The sequence below is a fragment of the Atractosteus spatula genome, chromosome 6, assembly GCF_055471065.1.
Source record: "Atractosteus spatula isolate fAtrSpa1 chromosome 6, fAtrSpa1.hap1, whole genome shotgun sequence".
Taxonomy (NCBI): Eukaryota; Metazoa; Chordata; class Actinopteri; order Semionotiformes; family Lepisosteidae; genus Atractosteus; species Atractosteus spatula.
In genome coordinates, this window is record NC_142711.1 from 22,659,645 (window position 1) to 22,675,656 (window position 16,012).

Genomic DNA, 16,012 nt, shown 5'->3' on the forward strand with positions numbered 1-16,012 from the left:
TGGTGCACTTTCACCATGTAAATGAGGATTAGGGTGAATACCAAAAATAAAGTATGTAAAAGATAAAGATTCTAGTTTTGTAAGACACTGGTCCAGTAGCATGAGAATGGTAGAGCGATGTGGTAAAGAAAAAGTTTTTCTGCAGGATTATAAAATCCTATCTGGTATTGAATGAGCTTGAAATAAAGCCTAATTCCACCTTTAGAAAACGTATGTCATCCAACAGGGATCTTTATTTTCCCCATAGATGACTGTTACTTGTGGGTTGGACATGATGACACCAAGCCATGTTTTATTAAACACAAGACAAGACAAGGTAAACACCTGGCAAATGACATGTAATGGAGTTGTGCAGTGCTACACACAGGCAGCAAAAACAAACTATCGATAAACAATGGGAAGCAGAGCAAGAAGAAGCTGCTTATAAAAAAAATCACATACGTCTTCAAGAGAATGTGGGGAAGCAGTAACAAAGAATGCTAGGGTATGTAGTTAAAAGAGTAAAGCGTATATCAAGGGATATTATAAATTACACAATGCACTTGTAAGATCACAGAATGCTGTGCACAATGTTAGTCATCAAGATACCACTGTGAAATCACTCCAGAAAAGAGAGAGACCAGGTACATTAAATGTCCTACCTCCAAAAGACTAAGTTCTTCATATCTTTAGTCTTAAACATACTTTAGAAAACAACTTATGGTAGGGATGTGAATCAATCACAGGCTTGCACTTTCAACACCCAGTAAGACGCTTTCAAAGCCAAGCCAATGGACTTTTTAAAGGACTTTCTTTTTTAAGAAAAAGAGAATAGGTTTCACAATGGGTTATTGATGTTCACAGCAAACTAGCCAGTAATGGCTAGATGTAATTCTCAGCTCTGTTGGCCACTAGCATCCAAACAAGCTAGACTGAACGGCCTTCCTTCATTTGTAATGTTTCTGTAGGAACAAATGAACAGTTCATACTGTGAGTTACTCATCTTTTTCATTTTCCAAATCACAGCTTGAATCCTGCAACATGCTCTTCATGCCTTTATTACAATTCCTAAGATGCCAGGTCCTTTCAACATTATCCAGAAAACAGTGTTTATCTGTTACCCTGTCCTAATGTTGTCCAAAAAGCATGCCATATGAACTGCAACTGATGACCTGTCATTGTTTCCCCAGTAACATCAAACAATTATAAACAGACAGGTGGTGAAAAAATGAAACCACTCTGCCAAGCAAATCAACATGTACCTGATGGATTATGAGCTTTTAGATACGTACCAGCAGTTTCCATATTGAACAGTTTACATTTTGCTAAGTGAGCCTTTTTCCAGGATATAAATAACGGTGATGGAATAAAAAACAATGAATAACTTTAAACAAACACTTTATACACAATGACATTGACATAAGTCAAACCTGTTGTTAGCAGGAACTTTGATCCAGTTGACTCATTACAGTTTTAACATGAAGTATGTTTAAGGCCAATCAAATTATCTGTGACAGTCTCCTGAAGCAGCTGAGGTGTTAGTTTACAGTTTACACTACTAAAATAACAACTCCAGATTAATACATCAAAGCAAAAAATGCCCAAATTAAATACTTATGCATGCATATTTATTTAGGTGGGGTTAGGAAAGGCATTGCATTTTTATACAACATTTCTGTGTAATCCCATAAAAAAAGAGACAAAATTCAAAAAGAGACGGATTTGAACATTCAAAAAGTCAAAAAGAGACGGATTAAAGACCTATCATCATCTCTTACCTGATGATATATTTACAGTTAAACGTTCAAGAAATAATGTTTCAAATTAAAAATGTAAAAAAAAATAGTAACATTGCAGATTACCTTCTTTTTACACCCACATCCCCACATACGCATGCAGTGTCTTGGTGCAGCCCTGGTAGAACACAGGGAGGCGAAGACCTGTGTACGTGCTCCTCCAACACACTCACCTGTCAGAGTCATTCATCATTTGACACATTGTGAGCTCCTGCGTGCCTTACAGGAGAGTTACTACAAACTGCAGGAGTGCTGCATCAGTCACTGATGTCAGGCGTGCAATCGCTCAGCGGGTCCCTGGAGCTACTGCTGCACATTAAACCAAGGAACCTCACCCCACAGTTAGTCCCAGCAGTGCACGGCTGCTTGGAGAACTATGGTCACTACCGTACAATGACATAGACGACGCTCAAACTGGCATCGTCTCAGCTACACGCTCAGGAAATGTCTTTACTGGTTGATGCGCTGGATAGCTTTAAAATAAATCAGTTTTCTTGTAGCTCCGCAGTTGCCTTTGAATTTTGTGGACTGGTATCTAGTTAGTATCAATCCTGTTTTTGCATCTATTGAAAGACACTAATGATTTCTTGAATAGTGATGATGTTTTAGTGTCAATTAATACAGAGCACCTTTAATGTTTGTTAAAAGAAACTTAAGTCAAACTCTAAACACATTTAACTGATGCTATTATAAAACAATATAAGCATTTAAGCTGAGGCTGTTATAAAATATTATAAGTTGTATTTTCCAAATTGACTTTACAAGCCACCAGTCAGGCTTGCTACCTTGGGACAGAAAAATACAAATACAGTATCCAGTGAAAGTTTTCTTACACAATATGTAACTCTCATAAATTGTCAGAATTCAGTTCACTTTCCCTGTCAGCATTATCCAGTGTACCATCACTTGATATGAATTTCTTATGGAAAAAGTCATTAAAGCTATAAAGAAAAGGTCACTTCAAGTGCTCTTTTGGCACAAATAACTAAAGTTCAAGAGGATGGGCCTGTGTTGTTTCAACTGCTCTTGGGTCAATACTCATAAAAACAAATTTACTAGACAGTCTGATTGATAACTCTCTCAAGGCGCAATTGATCAGCACTCTCTTCTGTAGGCCACCTTTGAAACGGGCACCATGGCAATCATGCTGTTTGCTTTTATCTGTCTCCCAACATCTGATCAAGGCTAATGATATTTTTTTTTCCTTGTTATATATTATCGATCTTTTATTGAAGCTAGTTACAGCTACCACCACAATTTTGGGAATTAAGGAAGAACAGCTTCTTAGGCAATGTTTTTACTGACTCACAGAAAGAAAGGAAGTGAATGCAAAACGTTGCCCAAATGTGTTTGTAATTAATGAATAGTACTCACATCTACTCTTGATCATTCCCACAACATCACAGAGCACTTCTCCAATGCCAGTATTGATTTTTTTTTCATTCAGATCCAAGACACAGTTGAAGTATTTAATATAGGTCATCTCTACACTTAATTGCACCTTTTAGCAAAGTAATATTAAATTAGGTGAGGTGAGAGCAATGGGCTAGAGTTTCCATGTTTTTATAATAAAAACAAAGCTGACAACTAATTAGCAAACCAAAGGACTGCCTCATCATTTTACAAAAAATGCCACTGATTCCTCCCCCCCTGTCAGTTCAGCAAATCGATCTTGCTCACAATATTTAATTTACAAAAGGCTAGCTCTGATGTGAAGGGCAAACAGCCTCATAAAAACAACAGAACAAGCACATGGGCAAGGAAGCATGAAAGGAGGAGGGCTGGCGGAAACAAATAAAAAAACAACCGCTTTAAAACCTTCGCTGGAAACAGCCGCTGGCACCCATAACACCAACACTCCCTCCACTGCCCCCCGGCAGCTGCAGTTTCTACTCCGATGGGCACGGCAGGCGTGCGAGCGCCCATCACCGGCCCCACAGGGAGGATATGGCACCACACACGAGAGATCGCCACTGTGATCACCTGACAGTGACAGGGCAAGCCGTCATATCAGACACCGTATACAGTATATGCTTTTCTAGAAACAGAAAGTAGTGTCGTTACCCACAATGCTCTTTGTGTCTAAATGATTACTAGGAAATTAAATTAAGTGTATAAATACTTCTGCTCCTCCATAGAAGCTTAAATATGAATCACATTTGCTTTTGTCACTATATAATATGTATTAAAGGAAACGGAGCAAGAGTCATGCAGGACACAGGGGTCACTGTTTTGTTTTACGAATCTTCAAAATGTTTTTGGATGTATCTACGGTGTGTCTAATAAACTATGTTATACAGTGCCTTTAAAAGTACCATCCACTTTTAAAGGAGACAGGTGATGTAGTGTGGCAGTTGGTCTTCAGAAATGAACTGATGGTGGAGAACAGACTTCATTCCTTCTTTGCATTCAATCAAGTTCTGCCTTCAAGGCTGTAGATGTACACATTCAAGTCAGAAAGATGCCACCTATGTTCTAGTTCGCAGGAGACTACCTACATTGAATGCAACTGGTTTGGACAGTGAAAATAGAAGATGGAGTAAGTTTTAAAAGGAGATAATGTATCAAGAGAAGGTAAAAGAGAACTATCAAACATTTGAACCTTGTCATCCAGAGTATCAGAGATAGTAAAACGAAGAGTGAGCAGAATCAGAAGACCTATTCTGGTTGGCTGATCACCAGTTTTGAAAGCTTGAAACTTAAAGTTGAAGAGTGTGAGACAGGGAATTCTAGTTCAAAGAGAACAGCCAAGTGATCAGACAGACCTCGTTCAAAATAAGTGTGAAACAAGAGAATCATTTACAATGAATAAGTCCAAGATATGACCTTTTTGTGAGCTGGATTGAGAACAAGCTTTGAGAGACCAAAGAATTCTACAAAGCTAGAAAAAGCCCAAGCTAAATTAGTAGGCTGTGAATCAATGTAGATATTTAAATCACGCAGAATAAGAATCTTATTAAATCCGAAACAAAGCAGAAATAGTAAATCAGCAAACTCGCTTAAAAAAGAATCCTTAAGCTTGGGGGATTCTGTAAACTGTTACAATGAATGTAGACTGGAGAACAGAGGTATTTTAAATGAGAGACTCAATAGATAATGAAGAGGTACACTAAGCAGACTCACACAGAAAAGCAAATTGTACATAATAATCAGGCCCAGCCCACGGCCACAGGGGCAAGATTGCTCAAAGAAATCATCCCCTGGAGGAATCATCTGGTTAAATACGTGACCATCATTTTGTCTGTGACAGATTTTGTCTGTGTGAGATGTTAGACATAAGATGGTCAATAACATTCGTCATATTTGACTCTTGCTTTTTACCTGGATTTCACAAACATAGCTTTCGTTGACAAATAAGTATAAATGAAATTTGCCATACAAAAATACTTTTCAAAAAGAAATGCCAATATGTCTGACAAAATATTTGGAACACTTCACCTCACAAACACAATTTTGCTTATTGTGGTTTATTATTTGAATCACATTTGTGATTGTGACATTTGCAACAAATACAGATGCAGCCATTCAAAATGGGTGGGGTATTTCGCGGTATACCCCGGTGGGTGTGTCGCATCAAAACGCAGTATCACGCAGTATCACGCAGTATCACGCAGTGTATCGCGTCATTTGACGTCATGCCGGAAAGTATCCGGAATCACCTTGTAAAACCGCCAGGAGGAGCCAATAAAGCTTAACCTCACATGTACAGCATTTGAGCTTTTAAAATTAAACTGTGTATTACAGCATGTTAATCATCAGTCATTAAAAAGTTGGTATATTTTATGAAAGCAAGATTGCTCAGTTGGACAAAAGTACACAACCTACCTTTATCAGAAATATTTATGCATCAAAGCCTTTACCGAAGATATTACTAATAGTATTAACGATGAATGACTTTGGACAAGCTGTAAACTCAAAGTATTACGCTGGTCCACATTCTTTCTAACCGTCATTTTAAACGAAAATACTTTTAGTTTTTTCTTTGACAAACACCACAGCATTTCGTGGATAATTTCTTTAGCACATTTGTACAAGCACTTGGAATCTGTCCAAGCCCTACTTTGTCAGGCATTTTCTTTTACTGCAACGGACATAAAAACTCCCTTGCTTTTAACAGAGCGTTTCATAATTTCTAACTACGAAAATTATTTAAACTGCGACACTTATTCAACCAGAGCTCAAAATATCACAAGGATCTTCAAGAGCACATCAAAGACTGTATTAAAAGATACTTGTATCAGATACATGAGAATCCAGGCTTTTTTATCAACGCTTTCTTTTCCGTATACCAGATATTATGGAACCACTTCAGAAGGGTGTCAGCCAGTCAGATTCCAGGAATCGGTACTTTAAAGAAAAAATACACACCGGTATTCCATTTCTCCCTAAACATTTTAAGCATCTAAGTCTTTAACTAACATGTGAAATAGCGTGTAAAAAAGTGGTAGTTTTAAGCTTTTCTGCTAACATAATATGGAATCGCGTATCTAAAGAAATTAATAACGATATGATTATATCCGTGTACTATGACAGGGCTGTGTAGGGCTGTTTCGCCTCACAATCAGACAAATGCAACATAAATTGGGCTGTGTAGTCTTCTAAGTATCTTAATAAACTTTCAGCATAGCTTTTTCCCGTTTAGATTTATTTTTCTTGGGATCTTGGGATCAAACGTGGAAAGATTAGATTGTAATCGTTTTTATTTTTTAAATTCATTTTAGAAAAGTGTAATCTATACTAAAAAGCTGTACACCACCTGCTATAAAAATACATATTGTAATACTTTCGGGCTCGAATAGGACGGACACAAGAACTCAGACTTGTGGAGTTAAAGCAAGTTAAAGCCTTGATTTTATATATCACCTTTAAAAGTGGCATCTCAAAGCAATACAGATTACAAAGTAAATACCCAACACTAATTGTACCCATCTGTCATGCTAATAAAGACCTTTAAATTGAACTGAATTGTATTACTTGTTTTTCAGGAAGTTAAAAAAACACTTGAATTACTTATCCAGTCTCTCGAAATAAAATTATTTTTCAAGCAATGCAACTAACGTCGGGCAACGTGTTTTTTTTAATCCAACATTGACAGCCACATCTTAAATCTTGTCAGTCAGCTCTTTTTTCTCTATTTGAATTGTGGCGATTCAAACAACTTGGGATAACAAGTGGTCTCAAAGTCACCGAGCTCACAGAGCTTCAACAACAGATGACAATTTCCTTAGTCCTTCCTTAGTCTTCCTGAAATTGTCAGATTATGAGTGAATAAAAGCATTTTATTAAAAACACGTTTGCGTTTGTTTGGGAGCTATATTATGTATTTTTCATATGTAAGATATAATGATGTGTTTCTGCTTACACACTGCACGACTTTAAAAGCTAGAAAAACAGGTTTTCGATTCACATTATCTGGCGAGCCTTGTTTTGTCAAAGGAAAATTCTATTCTACTCTGAGAATGTAGGGGGAGGAAGAATGCCCGTGGTCTTTTCACTTACTGCAATACACCAACGCATTAGCATGTTAAAGCGATTTCATTGAGGAGCCTAGCTTTCTTAACTAGTAAGTACTGTACTTACTGGGTTTTGAAGGGGGGGAGGTGTCTTTCGCTGGAAATCTCGCCCCCTTCTACTTTGAAAATACCAGTGAAACCGGTTTAATTCGTCACAGCCAGCACTCCCGCAGAGAGAGGGGTTGTACTTGCAGTGTATCGGTATAGATGGGAAAGCCAGAGCCGAGTCAAGTCTAGCCATGTGTGAGTCTAGTCTCACAGAGCTTCAACAGCAGATGACAACTTGTGAGTTCAATTAAGAATGAATAAAAGCATTTCATTAATAACGCGTTTGCGTTTGTCTGGATGCTGACAAAGTAAAAAACAATTACTTTTTGACAATGAAGAACTGTGTGTCTCTCTCTCTGCTGGCGTTTGTAATCGTTTTTATTTTTAAATACATTTTAGCAAAGTAATGTACCATAAAAGTATTGTGAGACATATTTGGGTTAACATGTTCAGTGTTCAGCGTGTGGTAATTTGTTTGGTGCGAGTGAAGTTTTATTTAAAATCTGACCCAGGGAAAAGTGTGGTGTGGACGGCGGAGGAGAGAATGCAGGCTCGCGCTGTGTCCGTTATTCTTTTTGTCTTTTTGTCTTTTTGAGCCAGTGAAAGCTCTGTTGTCCTTCACATGAATGCCTGAATCATTGTACCGAACCCAGGATTTTACAGTATTTTTTCTTTAAAATACCAATAACACCAACATACAGTTTACATAATATGTTGATGTTCCAAAATTAATATCGTTTATGACCTTTATGACCTTCGTTATGCTCTTTGTTAATGTCTAAGCCGGAACACATCATTATATCTCATTTTGTATTTCTTTTAAAAAAAAAAAATAAAAATCGTTTGCCCAGCCTAACAGTATTGTTGTTATTGTTTATATCCTGTAAAGCGCTTTGAGGAGCCACCTTTAAAGGTGCCATATACAATAAAGTTCATTATTATTACTATTGTTAATTTGCTGGACAGAGAGGTGAACATTATTACGCAGAAGACAAAGATAGCAATTTACGTTGCATTGTGCTGCTGTAATACAATTTTAAATAATAAAAGTCTAAACAGTATCAGCTTTATTTATGGGTTTTAAATAAAGGCGATTTAAACGCGATTTAAATCAATATAAATGTTTATATTGTAACGCATAGGTGACTATTCATTGTTATTAAAATGATTTAAATTCGATCATGTTGTGATATTTAGAAATATAAATTTGTTTGGTGCGAGTGAAGTTTTATTTAATCTCTGACCCAGGGAAATGTTTTATTTTTTCAAAGAAATGTTTGTTAAAAAAAAGTCATGGCTTTGGCCGGATTCGAACACGCAACGTGTGATGTAGGAGTCAGGAACCTAACCCACAGCGCCACCGGCAAGGTCACATGAGGAGTGTTGAAAAAGCCCTACAAACATTATCAACAGACATCGTACAGCATGTACTACTCTTGTGTTGCGGTACATGAATATAATTATATCGTTATTAATTTCTTTAGATACGCGATTCCATATTATATTCCCTTTTAATCAAATTCTAAAAGTATGCTTGTTGACTCCGGTATCACGTTAGTTAAAGACTTCGATGCTTAAAATGTTTAGGGAGAAATGAAATACTGGTGTGTATTTTTTCTTTAAAGTACCGAGACCAGCCATATACTGTATGTTTATGTTCCAAAATTAATATTGTTTATGGCCTTCACACGCGTTACAGTATGCTCCTATTCTTTTTATGCTCAGCTACTAAGATTTCCCTTCAGTGGTAAAATTCCATATAAATATTCAATACTAAAACGGGCATAGTAAAGACATTTAAATCTTTCTACGACCGACCAACGCACCACGAGTACCCCTGTCGGTCAACCAATCACGTACCGCAGTATTTTGCGTCATGATGCGCGAGACCGTAGCCAATTACCCGCGGTACGTGTCTGTGCCGCGTACTTTGAGTGGCTGCATCTGTATGTAATGAATTTTAGATCATGTGAATTTAGGTGGAAAACCTTTTCGTCTTCTCTGGATATTATAATACAGAGACTATATACTGAAGACTATAATGATGTTAAAAATTTGAAAATGGCTTCAGATTTGTGTATGTGACTGTTTCCATGCTTCTGTGTTTAACAAATCAGGGACAGCAGTCACAGTTCGGTTACAGCAGAAATGTGCAGCTCTTTTAAAATAGCCAGTGTTACAATTTTACAAATTATTGTTTATTTTTGCCCTTATGAACTATATACTTGATGTGGATACAGATGATTGGAGCTCGTTGCAAGCAGTAATCATGTACCTTTCTGAGAACGCAAAGGAGGACAAAATTATTGCTAAATGACTTTACTTTTGAATCACCAGCAGGAAGAATGACACCACTGCAAACACACAGAGCAGAAGCAGCCACCCAGTATTACTCATGTCCATTCAACTCCAGCAGCACTCAGATAGTTCTGTACCATTGTAATAAAACACACTAATTTACAGCCCACTAACAACATGCTTTTATATAGCAAAATCAAATCACAGAGTAGAAAAGAATGTGCAGATCCCATCCACTGTCTCAAAGAACTCATCAATGAAAATCTTGTCACATTAAAAATAAAGTCATTTAGCATCTGTAAAACAGTGATTGTAGAGTGCAAAAGAGATTTAACAATTGAGTTGTATCAATAGCCTCAAATTAAACATGTAAGGCAAGTCACAGATGAATTCTTAAAATGCTTTAGTAATTTTAATGTAATTACATACTACTGTTAATGTCTGGAAACATTGCTTTAGCATGACAGTGACTTATAGTGGGATTTACCTGCAAGGATCATGAAGTACTGATCTGGCAAGTCAGCTTAAGAGTAGAAACCATTGTCTGCACTGATTAAAGATCAGACTCCAGCAGCTAAACCACTGCAAGTAAAAAACTGAAGTTAAACCCTCTTATGTGTTGGCTATAGACAAAATGCTGGATACATAATACGCTCAGTAATAGCAGTTTTACAATTTACAAAATGTTATAAGAAGACTCAAGGCCACAAGTAAGTTAGGAACAACAAACAGCCTGACACACCCTGTATAGCATTAAGGGACTGCAATCACATCAATTCAAATAAATGAGATTTAAGCAAGATGTACAAGCTGCCTTAAAGAGTTTAAATAGAAATAGTAACAATGCAGACCGATATATTCATCTGATTGCTCTGCATAAATTCAACTGAATAACTCATTAAGAACATGTATCTGTCTGGATCTCCACAAGGAATAGCATTCAATCTCCAGTTTCAAGAAAAAGAGTTTTCAATGCTGATATTGATTAACTATGTGGAATGCCGAGAGCACATAAATATTTTTGCTTGTGAGATTGTATCGTTTAGAAAATGCAATAAATGCAAAGGGCTCACCATAATATAAAGCTCTAGAAGAACATGATACTCAAGAAAAGATAAAAAATTATTTGAACAGCCATCATTTTGAACTTTCATGTAAGAAACCAACCACTATTGAGCATTTTACACTTTTATTAAATACAACTGAGAAATTTTATTTGCCTGCATGGCAATAGTTACAGGTTCTGTGGGCTTAGGCATGTGTTTGCAAAAAACAAACTTATTATCAAAGTAATAATAATTACATTAAATAAAGTTTAGTTTGTCTGGTACTTTTGAATATACATGGATGGTACACAAAGGGCTGTTTATTGCAAGCTATATATTTATCTCTAATATCATTCAAGACTTTTACAAATGCAATGGGTGATGTAGAAATACAGTAAGTCCTTTATTTCATTTTAAACCACATTCTTCAATAGAAAAAGCACAAAGGTGAAACATGTTACTAACCTCGGTTGACATGATGAACTATTCTGCACAAATTTTAACACATTACAAACACGGATTTCACTACAAAAGCACAATTTCAGACAGTCAGCTGGTTTGATTCATGTTTTCTGCAAATAACCTGGAATCAGCTTTACAGGGACATTTGCCTCTGTTCCCATATTAAATGCTTACAGAAAGCCGCCTCCAGCTTAATCAATTTGGAAACACTGGCATTATGGAACAAAGAACGAATTATGGAAAAATTAAAGTGAAAAGGAAATGGTCGGAAGAATTTTTAGTACTTTCGCAACACAAATGCGCAAAGGCTGTCATAAGCATCCTTTCTGCTAACCCCGCGTGTGAAATCCCAAGGTGCCCTTTCAAATGAGCTCAGGAGGGGAACAAAACCTTGGAGAAAAGACAAGTTTCCAGTCTATTCTTGAACACGGGTCTCTGACATGCCCAAGGCTGTAGAGTGAGTCACAGGCCAAGAGACGTTCCAAGGACCTTTAGCAGCTCTGAATGGGGCAGGCAAACAAGAACAGATGTCACGGTCAGATACAACAGAGTATCGTGCAGATTTCTAACACAGATCTGTGCTGTAGAGTCTAGATCTGCTGTATATAGTACGCTCTATATTGTGATACTCTGAAGCCAAAATGCTTTCTAGTAGTTCATTGCCGCATTTCGTCTGCAAGATGGACATGCGGATTGCATGAAAAGGATTCTACCCAGGAAAATATCACAGAAAGCCTTTTTTTTCCGGTTATTGGGTTTGCTTTTTTGATCTCACACCACGTACACAAGCCACCATACATATTGGTAAGTTGACAAACAAGTCACATATAGAAAACAAGGAAGTTCAATTTCACCATATCTGTAGTGAACGAAACATCATCAATCGTGTCTTCAGGGAGTGACTACATCTCTTTCTTCAATCGCCATCACAACTCATTTTCTCCAAGAACCATGTGATGGACAGATAATGCCTGACCTTTGCTTTCAATGTCCTGGAGTAGATTTCAATCTGATTCTCACAGGAATGAAACCAAGGTTAGGAACTAACCTCACCACAAGGCTTGATAATGATGATATGCGTCATAGAACATGACTTTGTCTATTTACACTATGAGTCTTGTAAGAGACAAAAAATTGTAAAATGGATTTGACAACTTGAAAAAATACTGTAAATATTGTAGATCTCCTCTTTACATTTTTTCTTATAATATATAATATAAATTATATTATTTAAATAATCTTTTAACAGATCTTTTATACTTTATTTGTTTTGAGTTTATTGCTTGCACCAATACGTTAGAAAAAATCTGGCATCATGACTTGTGGAAATTCTCGTGATTTTAGAAAAATGTTCTTTAAATGTTCTTATGCGAAAAGTAAATTCCTAATACAAGAAATTGTACATGGCCAATAAAGTGATAGAGTGAAGTATATTCTCTACAGTACTGTATATTCTGCTGGTTCACAAAATTAATTTTATTTTTTATCAATCATTAATCTACTTTATATAGCAAACCTTTGTTGTCCTATTACTACTGTATTTCCTGTAACAGCAGCCTTTATAAAATGCTCAACTGGTGAATATATCTTTAGAATGTTTTTTTCAAAAACAAAATGCCAGGCATCCCTTTACAACGATTTTGCTCAGATGTATAGTTGTCGCCACCTACACTGCCCTCTTTATAAAAACATCCCATCTTAATGTCGCAAACAAACAAGTAAAGGTTTATTCCATGCTGAAAAGAGAAGAAAAGAACAACTTTTCTGCTGTGGGGGTCTTCTTCACAACCGAAACAGCTTCTTCTTTGGCTCCATAGCCAAATATTGTGTTTAATGGAATAAACTTTCATTTGTTCCTTTGTAGCCTACGCATGGTGACACAGCTACCTACTGTACTTGAACTACTTCAGCCATCTTCATCTCAAAGCTTGATACAGACCAGGTGAAAGACCTGTAGCTATATAAATCCACACCACCTTAGGAATATTTTGATATAATAACCATCACTACAACAAGTGCTTACAAATGTCACAACATGACTTCTAGTCTTCCTCGGCACTACACACTAAACTACAATAAGGTTAGAAGTTCAAATAAATAAAATATTGATATATTGGTAATGTTTTTTAAGTCTGTCCCAAGCCCTTCAGCTGGTAGTGCATGGAAAAGCTGCCATTTAGCTGTTGTTTCAAACATTGCTCGACTGCAATTAATCAGGCGCAATCATTTCATGATCTGCATGCTATTTAACCACTTTCCACAATTGATATGCACAGTATACATTGTTGAGAACAAATAAGAAAACACAAATGTTTCACAAACTGTTTCAATCAATGTTACCTAAAAAGGAGTACAGAGGGTACCAAACCATTTCAGCAAGAGACCTCTGACTCTGGAGTATATATGCCAAATTGTTTAGTTGCGTCTCATGAAATAAAGGTGTACAGTCAACTTTAAGACAACACTGAACATTATAACCACTTCATACATGAATTAATTAATTATATTCCTTTTTGACCCTAGAAAACAATAAAAGTTTAAGCACTTTAAATGGGAGAAAGATTGTACAGTTTTTTTGCCAAAAACAAAAATGCCCTTAAACAGTTATAACAAAAATATTTCTCTTATGGCCAGATTGAAATACATGAGGGTTTTACAAACAGCAACCTAGCAGTTTTCTCACTTTTGTCAATTAAATGTGGCTTATTTTTTCACTAAGTATGAAAGCTGGCAAAACGCCCAGGACACAACAGCTCAAGACACTGCATGCATATATGCTTCATTTTCCATGTACAAGCAGCAATATGGCACCTGTTAGCAGTCTGAGCATCAGTTAGCTTAACCAGCAACTGACTGAGAAATCAGAGAACCTGACTGCAGGGAGCACACCTGTAAGCAGGTTAAGATGATACCCCCATTTGTTTAATCCTGTTTATCTTACCTATGGAATTATCATATTTTATCAAACTGATAGTTCCGGTCCTGAAATCTGATTGGCTGATACGCTTTCGAAGCCGTGCTATATTCTCTGATATACGCACATCCCGGAAGGAAATTTGACTTTTTACAGTGTGATAAAGAAATATCAATGCGCTAACTGATAAATAACGGTCAATCAAATAGATCGCATAGGCTTTTAAAGACTACTTCTTAGCGTAGATAAAAAGGCTTGGATTCTCAGGTAGTTGATACATGTGTCTTCTTCTGCTGTCTTTGCTGCACTGTTGAGGATCCTCGTGATTTTCTGTGCTCTCGTTGAATGATAAGGTCGCATAGTTTAAATAATTTTCATTCTTATAAAATGATCAAACGCTTGGTTAAAAGCAAGGGAAATTGTCTGTTATAGTAGACGTAAAAATGAGAGTTCGCTACGGCATTATTGGAAACCCAATTTTAACGACAAAGCGCTGGAGTGATATTCTAGCAGGCACTAAGACCAGCACCAGTGGGAGCATTCCCGCAGTGAATAAGAAAATGCCTGACAAACTAGGGATTGGACAGTTTTTCAATGCTTGTACGATCAATGGAAAATTTCAAATAAATGTGCAAATGAAATAAACAAAAAATAAGCCTTTTATTCCTTTATCATATTGGCTAGCTAATGTCCTCTCTCTGCTAGTTAAATGTTACTTACGGCTGTGTTTCTGGGTTGCGTAGAAACGAGGGACTATATTTTCAGGTGGAGGAACGTAAACAGCTTAATTTTCGTGTTAAATACATTTTTAAATTAAAATTAATTCTATACAGAAATCGCATATTTGGGGACCATTTTATAAAAGCAATAAGGCACTCGCAGTCTGTGCTATATCGTGAATATAGTCACAGTTCACGTGGGGCCTCACAATGTCTTTGAACTGTGACTATATCCATGACATAGCACGGCCTCTCGTGCCTTATTGCTTAATTGTAAGTCTCAGGGAAACTTTCAAATTCTCGGCTTATGATAAGTTTTCAGTATGAAAAATGACAGTGTTAAAAAAAAACTGGTATAGTATCCCAGAGAGCTGACAATCTTGACTGCATTTTGTGTAGTGTTTCATCACTTTTCCTGTACAGTAGTAGTCTGCGAGTGAATGTTCACGAGGCCAGGTCATCCCTTTTTATTAGTATTGTTGAGACAGCCCTTGCTTTTTGAAGTTGTGCCAGTGTAGTCCTAGCACTATGATTTTGCATTGTCTTGTCCAGCACCAGCTTTCTCTGCCACCACCTGGGATTTTCTCTGTTTTGACAAAGACAATTTTGTCACTCAGGTTTCAGTGTTATATCCTTATCCTAGGACCAAGCAGATTATTTTAAGCAGATGGTGAACTAGTCATTCTGCTAAAATACATGTGTTTCCCAAAATTTCTTGCACCACCGCCACTGCAGTGTGAAAACAATTACACAGATTGATAAGATGGAACGGCAGATCTAGGCCACTATGGTGATCATCTGCGTTCCAGGGCAAAAGCCATTGACAATTCAAATGAAGACGTATCTTTTGCTGACCTTGCATTCATTAAAATAATATCGAATGGTTAATTATGCTGCTTATTAGTCAATTTGTTTTGTACCCTCATTATTTTGTTTTTATAAGGAACGATAATAGTAAAATAATCAAAACCACCTGCTCACAGGTTAAAACATACTTATGTAACGTTAATGTGCCCAGCGTATTATCAGTTTGCATCAGTAAATGTGCAACAATGTAAACAAAAATGGATCAAAATGTTTGTTTCACTAAAATATTCAGTTATACATTACATCTGGGCAAATAAACTTTTTCTTTTGATCATTTATGTCTCATTGCCCTAGAGTTAGGATTTAATTCAATTTCTTCAAAGTCAAAGTGAAGAGCAGAAGTGGTAGAATTGTTCAGCGGGGGATCCTA

General features: G+C 36.7%; 1 protein-coding gene across 2 annotated transcripts in view; it reads right to left on the bottom strand.

Moving 5' to 3' along the window:
- Nucleotides 1-16,012, bottom strand: part of LOC148832678 (partitioning defective 3 homolog) — a 431,574-nt gene that overhangs the window by 175,454 nt on the left and 240,108 nt on the right. The gene's annotated exons all lie outside the window — the stretch shown is intronic.